Source organism: Punica granatum, chromosome 1 (genome assembly GCF_007655135.1).
Source record: "Punica granatum isolate Tunisia-2019 chromosome 1, ASM765513v2, whole genome shotgun sequence".
In the NCBI taxonomy this organism is placed as follows: domain Eukaryota; kingdom Viridiplantae; phylum Streptophyta; class Magnoliopsida; order Myrtales; family Lythraceae; genus Punica; species Punica granatum.
Genome location: NC_045127.1, coordinates 47,628,720 through 47,636,859, shown reverse-complemented (window position 1 = coordinate 47,636,859; position 8,140 = coordinate 47,628,720). Strand labels below are relative to the sequence as shown.

Sequence of the window (8,140 nt, the reverse complement as noted above, 5' to 3'; positions counted from 1 at the left end):
CTTTACCGACTCATACTTGTCGTAACTAGTGGCCTTTACTCAATCATGCGTAACGAGACCCATTGCAAGAATCTGCGTCTGCTGATGACACTGGGCTATTACTTAGTTATCAGCTTAGATACTTATGTACACGAGCATTGAACTTTGTTTTTCTAAAAATCAAATTAATTACAGGTTTTTCCATGAGCATAATCGAGTTCTTCATTAGAAGGGGGATAATTCCGAGCCCCATTTTGACCGTTGAGAGCCATACAACACATTTATGGGGGACTTGCATATCAATCTATCCCTTTCATGAAAAAGCAGAATTGAAAGGACAAAATCGAGCGACAAAAACAAAAGGAAAGGCAATCAAGAGAGGGTATAGTGCAGTAGCGCACTTTTCGCATGATGACCAATAGGTCTCAGGTTCGATACTCAGTGGGACTATCCGTGCCATTTTATTAGATATTTAGGATTTCTATTTCAATGTATTAGATCCATGGGCCTCCCTTGTAATCGAAAAAAAAGAAAGGCAAAGAAAGAAAGAGAGCTATATGAAAATTTAATATGGTATCAGAGCCACACTCTTGGCTACTGCTTCTTGTCGTCTAATCAATTTTCTTTCATTTACTAAACGTGCGTTCTGAATCCTCTTTCTCCTCTTCGACTCTTCCCTCAAGTCTTCCCACTATTCCTATCAAATTGAATGGGACTAACTATTACTTTTGGAGGAGTGTGATGACTCCCCTCCTCGGGACACTGCTTGGCTATGTTGATGGCAGCATTGCTGCTCCTCCTGCAACCATCACAAAGACCGTCGATGGAGCTGAAACCACTGTAGAGTATCCCGACTTTGTGCTGTGGCAGACTCGTGATCAGTTTGCCCTTACTTATATCATGCTAGTTGTGAATCAGGACGTTGGAGCCAACCTATTTGAAGTGAATACTGCAGCTTAGGCTTAGACAACTCTCTCAAGTTCTCAACTATGTTTGATTCACAAACTGTGGCTCAAGAAGATCTCATAGATCAGTAGTGAAGAGAACTCGGCAATGGGGAGTCTTCTATGATCGAGTACCTGAAGAACATTAAATAATTGGCTTCTCGATTCTCACTTCTTGGTAAGCCCTTTACTTCTCAACAATTGAATTGTCGTATCACCTCAGGTCTTGGTGCAGATTGGGAGCCTCTGTTCCTTGCCCTGCCATCCAACTTGGTGTCCATGCAAATAGAAGAGTTGTCCGTTTTGCTGCTCAATCAAGAAGCACGCAGACAATTTTAGACTGCCTCTTCAATTCAGTCTCAATCGCAGGCTCCTCTCTCTGGGTTGCTAGACTTTCTACCTGGTCCACCTTCTGCTTCAGCGCATATTTCCTTTATTCGTAGCTAAGGTCGTGGTCGAGGGTCTCACTCAAATGGCAAAGAAAGGGGGAAAGGCAAGCACTTTGCAGGTCCTGTCTCTTCTGGATCAAACCACGCTTCTGCTGGTATTCTTGGTCCAAATCCACATCACTTCGACTCTACTGTAGGTTCAGTGCATTTTAGTCCATCACAGTCCTCTTCTACTCATTTTGTGGTGACTTGCCAACTCTGTCAAAAGCTGGGTCATAATGCACTCCAATGCCGTCTTCTACCTAGGAGCTTTCAACTTGCTACATCAAGTGCTACTGCCCTCCTTACTCATGGCAACACTTCATCTATTCACAACCTTGACTGGTATGTGGACTCCGATGCTACTCACCATGTCACATCAAATCTTGGTAACATCTAGCTTCATAAGGACCATTCTACTCCGGAGCAGCTCTTGATTGGTGATGGCTCAAGTTTACTTGTCCTCTCCTCTGGTTCTTCCTTTATTCATACTTCCAACCGCTCTTTTGCCTTAAATAACAACCTTAAGTATCTTAAATATCTCTATTAGAAATAAAGGTTGAAATAGGCTCGATTTTGATTTATTATATATTGGTGGGGGTATTTACTTAAAATGACCCATGATTTGTCCGTTTTGTCAAATCTATCCTATGTTTTTTTTGTCAAATCTATCCCATGGTTTTCTTTTTGCGTCAAATTTATCTCGACGTTATCTTTTCCGTCGACATCTAACGGCCGTGCTGACGTGGCGTCTACGTGGCAAGTGTGGCCCACTATCTCTCCACGTCAGCACGGCCGTTAGATGTCGACGGAAAAGATAACGCTGATATAGATTTGATGCAAAAAGTAAACCATAAGATATATTTGACAAAAAAAAACATAGGATAGATTTGACAAAACGGACAAACCATGTGCCATTTTAGGTAAAAACCCCTATATTGGTGTGCCTTGATTTTACCTTAAATCGGTATGTCCATGATTGTCAGCACGACCTTCATCAAAAGTTGTTTTGCGCAAAAAAAATAAATAAATAAAGAGTAGGAAACATGGTGCACCTATGCAAAAATATAACCTGCTCTGATGGAATGTAAAATATCCATTGAACTTACAAGAAATTGAGATAATCTTCAATTTTAAAAGTTCAAATTGACCGATTGTGATACCAATATTTTTTAATCTCGTGATTTTCTTGTTAATTTTTAGAAGTGGGATTTCTTAAATCTTGAGGTCTCAACAAAGGTTGGCCTATTTGGTTTCAAGATGGTATTTTAGAATCACAATTCTAATTTTAACTCTATCCACTACAAAACAAAATAACTCATACAAAGTCAAAGAGTGGGCCCCATTTATACCACTTTTTTCTACAACAAAACAACATAACACATACAAAGTCAAAGGTGGGCCCCATTTATACCACTCAAAATCAAAATCAAAATCTGATTTTAAAATCCTACTATGAAACCAAACGCAACCTTAGTTTTTGGGTAAATGGAAAAGGATTAAGAGATGTTATTATAGTTATTGATGTAGATGATTATTCGTCTCCATGTTTTGTATATGTTCTGTAGCTTCTCGGTATTTTTTGTATAGAAATTATTATCCTTTTACTGATAAAAGAAACAATATATGTATGTCATTGATCGGACTAGTGAATTCTAGGTAAGAAAAAAAATAGTATATTTTGCATTATAAGGAGATAAAGAGAAGCTGAGAATTTCAGTCAAAAGTTCAAGTCAAATTAACTAAATAGATGCCACATCTTATCCTAGAAGGACTTTCGATCGATTCTCATCTCATCGGAATATTTCTGGAAGAGCTTTCAACGGAATTCTCGTGCGGCAGAATAAATCGATATCTTGCCCAACTGATCCATAATAAAGCAGTTAGCATCTTCTTCTTCGAAGGATATGTTAAAGTCGCACTATGTGAGATATGTTATATATATATATATTTTGCTAAATAAACAGTTAGGTCGGGTTATTAGCCCGCTGTGACTGCTTCAACTAAGGGAGCCTAACCGCCACGGAATGTTCCTTTCGCCATAGCTCGCTGAGACTTTAGCTCAACTTGATCACCGCTGCCTCACCAACACACAAGTGAATTAAGTCCAGGTCCACTGAATCAAGCATTATGGGCCGGCCACCATCATCCCATAATACACCCACATACTGGCAAGCTTTACGTTCTCAGTGAAGTTCGAACTTGTGATGTTCAAGTGGAGTGCTTGATACTTAACCACTAGATCACTGTGCTGGTGGTTATATATTCCATGTTAATTTTTTTATTAGTCCTTAAAGATTCATCAGTACATTCCTTTCACTTTAAAAGGATAACAATCCCTTATTCCTCACTTCTATTAAACTGTTATATTCTCATTTTCCCTGTTATTCTTATCCATCAGCGTCGATCCCAGTAGATCTTTTTAGATTTCTTTTGTGCGTGTCGTTAATTAACTCGATACTTTCACTTTGTGGTAATATTCTTAATTTTGATCGGACTTTCAATATCACAATTATGCTTTATTTGGATGGAAATAAAAAAGGGAAAGAGAGGGAAAGTTTATGTAGAACTAGAAAATTGGATTTGTATAAATTAATATGTGTTTATAATATAATTGCCAGTTAATCAAAGGGTGCATAGAAAAAAAATATTTTAATTTATTTCTTGTAATAGTAAGAAGCAATTCCAGTATTATGTGGGTATTCAAAACATGTGACTCATGGATAATTGCATTGCAAATTCTATAAGTACGCTAAAATTTGAGTTCAAGTTTTAAATTAATAAATTTGGCTACATTAATATACATAATTTTTTGTTATGTCCGCATCAACCAATATACATGCATGATACAAGCTAATGAGCAATGAAACTAATAAATAATGAGACATATATAAACCAGTTTAATTGTCAGCACTCAACACCCCATTTTGGTCCATCGTCTCTAGGACAGGACATCAGCAAGGCTCTCGATTAGGACTCCAGAACTCTAATAAAAATGGCGAGGGAAACATATGAAATTTCGTGGCACACACAGTTGACCTTGAAGAGTAAGGCACGGATTGTCAACATTCAAACTGAAGGCAGTGGATAAAGAGGAACTCACATCTCTTTATCGTTTTGTTTAGTGAGTACAACTACCTTCATGGATCCCAGAGCCAAGTTTAGTATTTTTAGATTAAGGTTTGGTAAGTCGGGGACATTTCAACACAAGAATCACATTGAGAGCCCATTTGAACAAACATAAAATTCGTGGAGTTGGGGTGCCCAAACAGTGAATACAGCAGCTCGTGAGTGGGATTCGATGCATCATATCATGATCAATCTTGAATCTAAAAGGGCGACTCTCATATGCTTGACCTAGGAAATCGTGTTAGGTTCAATGTGACGGGTCACTCATCCCAAGATTCAATACAGAGAGAGAGTTATGAATTTTTGAGTGCACCATGGCGGAAACTGTTAAACAGGGACAACTTCTGCCAGTCGTGGGAGAAAATTCATAAAAAATTCAATTCTTCGTATTTTCAAGCACGGCCAATGTCTTCAGATTCCCAATTCACTGAAGATTCAGAAAATCAAGAAAAACGGGAAGCGTTTTCGGTTAGATTAGTACAGAATTAAAGGTTTCCTCACAGATCAGAACCAAATTTCCCGGTTTTGGCCAGCTATTGAAGAAAAATTGCTTTGAGGACTTCCCGAGGTCAAACGAGCTTCAAATTTTACGAGGATGTGCCTAACTCGTGTAGGAATCTAGGAAAAATATCAGAGAGACCAAAAGGCTCATGAGAAGTTCAGAAAAATTTCGGATGTTCAAGTTATCCCCAGGAACCACTGATCACAGCTCTGTTCGTTCTGCTTCACGCCAACTCTGGTCACAGGGTTGAGTACAAGACACCCTTCCCTCTCCTTCCCATTCCTTCCTTTTCCATGCTTCTCCTCGGCAATGAAACCTGCAGAGACAACAGAAAGCAAACTGAAGAATAGAAAGAAAGCAGAATAGCAGAAGGGACAGAAGAAAAAGACAGACAGAACAGACGTTGAAAAAAAAACCTTCAGCTCAATCCTCGAAAACTCTCAGCTACTTTCCCCTCAGCTCACTGGCTCCTTCGACTCTCCGCCAGCTCACGACCTCTCCCTCAGCTCCGGTTTCCCCTCAGCAACTCCCACAGACCGAACCCATAGCTCCCGGACATTCTTCTTCTTCTCAATTTCCTCTCAACTCCGGTTCCTCCTGCAGCTGTCGGGTTCCCTTTCCCCCAGCTGACATTCCTCACTCACTCCCTCAGCTCTTGACACTCTCTGAAAAGCCCACGAATTTTCTCTCACTCTCACTACCTCTCTCTCGGGGAAAAACAGAAGAGAACGCACAGAACGGACAAGGGGGGGCCGCTGTCTTCTCTCTGGAGCTGCACCTATACCCATCTCGACAAAGCTAAGTTTTCCTTCCTATGCCTTTGTTTGATCCCTCCAGATGTTTACCAACTTTGAATTTATATTGTGTTTCCTTTCAGCCTTTTGTTGCTTCCCTCCTTGCAGCTCGGTTCAAGTACTCCTGACAGCATCGAGCCATCATCAACCCCTCCGGACCCAGCTGCACTCAGTCCCGGTGAGAGGGCACGGTGAACTTCTTCGATCCATAATCGCTGAACGTAAGCGGTTAGAATGTATCACGATTTCGTCGTTCGATTTAGAGTCTTCGCTTGATTTCACTACACGTGTGCTGCTGTGGCTGAGTTGCATGTGAATTCCTGACCCGATTTATGTCGGTTTGTCATGATGTTGAAAGCTTAACACCACGTTTCAATTTGAGGCTGATTTGAGAACGAGATGGAGGATGATATGTTGGAGGAGTTTTGATCCCAATCAATTGCACATTCAAATATCATAACACAAAGGACAAGGTACTGTTGATATGTGCAGAAGGGTGATCCCGACAAGTCTGATATTGGTTATCATGACTTGATGCACTAGGAGCTTGGGAACCGGTTTTGCCCGGTTCGAGTGACCGGAGCAACATTAATTGATTCAATCGTCGGTTTGCATGTCTGTGCGCTGTATTGCTTGTTTGGGCATAATCTGTCATCCTTTCGTAAACTTTCTGGGAGGCTCTGAGACCTTCCATTGTCATCATGCTTCTTGAGTCACCTGGTTGGCCCTGTCGATCTTGCCATGAATACTAAACTGATTTTGTTTGATTATCTTTGGTTGAAGCTCATATTATGACCCGGTTGGTTCAAGATTTTGTTGTAGTCGGTGGACCAAAATGGGATGCTGATAGAAAGTAATGACTAATTATTTTTAATCTTCTTAATTTTCATTTGGAATAAGTACCAAAAGAGATAAAAATATTTGAAACTGTTTTTTCTATCAGACCAAGACGTTTATTTTTCTATAAATGAGATATAACATTTGTTAATATTTTAATAAAGCCTTTTCAATATTTTGAATTTTTTTCTATTTCAAAAGTTAAACTTAAAATTTGTAAATTCTAAAAAACTAGAGTCATATATACACACACAAAGAGCAAACTTACAGGATCGAAAAACAAGAGAGAAAGGCAGTTTGGGCTGATGGTGGTTCGTCTAAAGGTACCACGGCCTTTGGTGAGGTCGTCGACATGTGGTGGGTGCTGGCCAAAGGCCCTACCACTCAATTTCTTGCTTCCTATGAAAATATAAACAAGCATACGAAGAAAAAAATTAGAAAGAAAACGATAAAACACAATCAAATAATATCTCCAAACATGGAGGGAAATATATGATATCTTAAAGAAAAGAGTAAAATATATGAAGAACAACATATAAAGAATTATTCGAGAATCATACGTAAATATTATCTATTAAAGACTCATAAAAAATCTATAAATTATAAGTGAACATATATTTTATAAGAGATGACATAACTTTTGAAATATAAGAATACGACCATTGAGAATCTTTTAAGACTTTTAATAATACTATTAAGGAGAAAAGTTTTAGAGGGATAAAAGAGTTCAAATGATTTTTTTATATGTCTATTTGAAAATTGGAAGGTATATATAGCATAAATAAATGCAACTCTTTAAATAGTCACATTTTTTTAGTAATTACATCATTTCACTAGAAAATTATTTCACTAAATATGAAATAGTATTTAATTATTAAATTTATTTTCTTATTAAATTATAGCATTCTCTTAATTTTTCCGATTAGATCTTTATAATTTTTTTTATTATACTAAAAATGATATAACTTTCTAATAAAAATATAAAAATTAAGTGATGTATGAATTTTATTTAGTCCTAAGGGATGCAAGGGTCTCTTCAAATATTATTTGAAAAGTTGTTTGTCTTATATTTTGTGAATGTAGGGACATTTACCAAAAGATACAATGATTCCAAGAATTATTTTAGTTTTTAAATTATGTAAAGGAGCAAATTTGTACTATCATTATGTAAGGGCCAAATAGGAAGAATAGTTGGAGAAACACTTCATACTTTTATTTTTGTCATTGAAAGCGTGAAAGAGTCCATGAGACAAAAATTGTATGAAATCACCTGGTAACGAACATATGATACAACAAAGTTTTGAAACTATAAATCGACGTAAAAGAACGGGACAAATGTGTTATGAAAGTATGCGACCAAAATCTAAAAGGGTGCAACGAAAAGTCACGAGGGTACAAGGGTATTTTTTGGATAATGAATATTGAGAAAACATCTCATACTTTTATATATAGTATAGATATAGATTCTTGTTTTTTCTTTTCTTATAAGCATGAATATAATAATAATAATAATAATAATAATAATAA

At 37.6% G+C, this 8,140-nt stretch overlaps 1 long non-coding RNA gene across 1 annotated transcript; it reads right to left on the bottom strand.

Annotated features, from left to right (window-relative positions):
• Nucleotides 1-5,016: 5,016 nt before the first annotated feature.
• LOC116195994 lies at nt 5,017-5,955 on the bottom strand. The gene is made up of 2 exons (XR_004154746.1): nt 5,399-5,955; nt 5,017-5,298 (listed from the first exon to the last, which is right to left on the bottom strand). It is a non-coding gene; the product is annotated as an uncharacterized LOC116195994 (long non-coding RNA).
• Nucleotides 5,956-8,140: the final 2,185 nt, after the last annotated feature.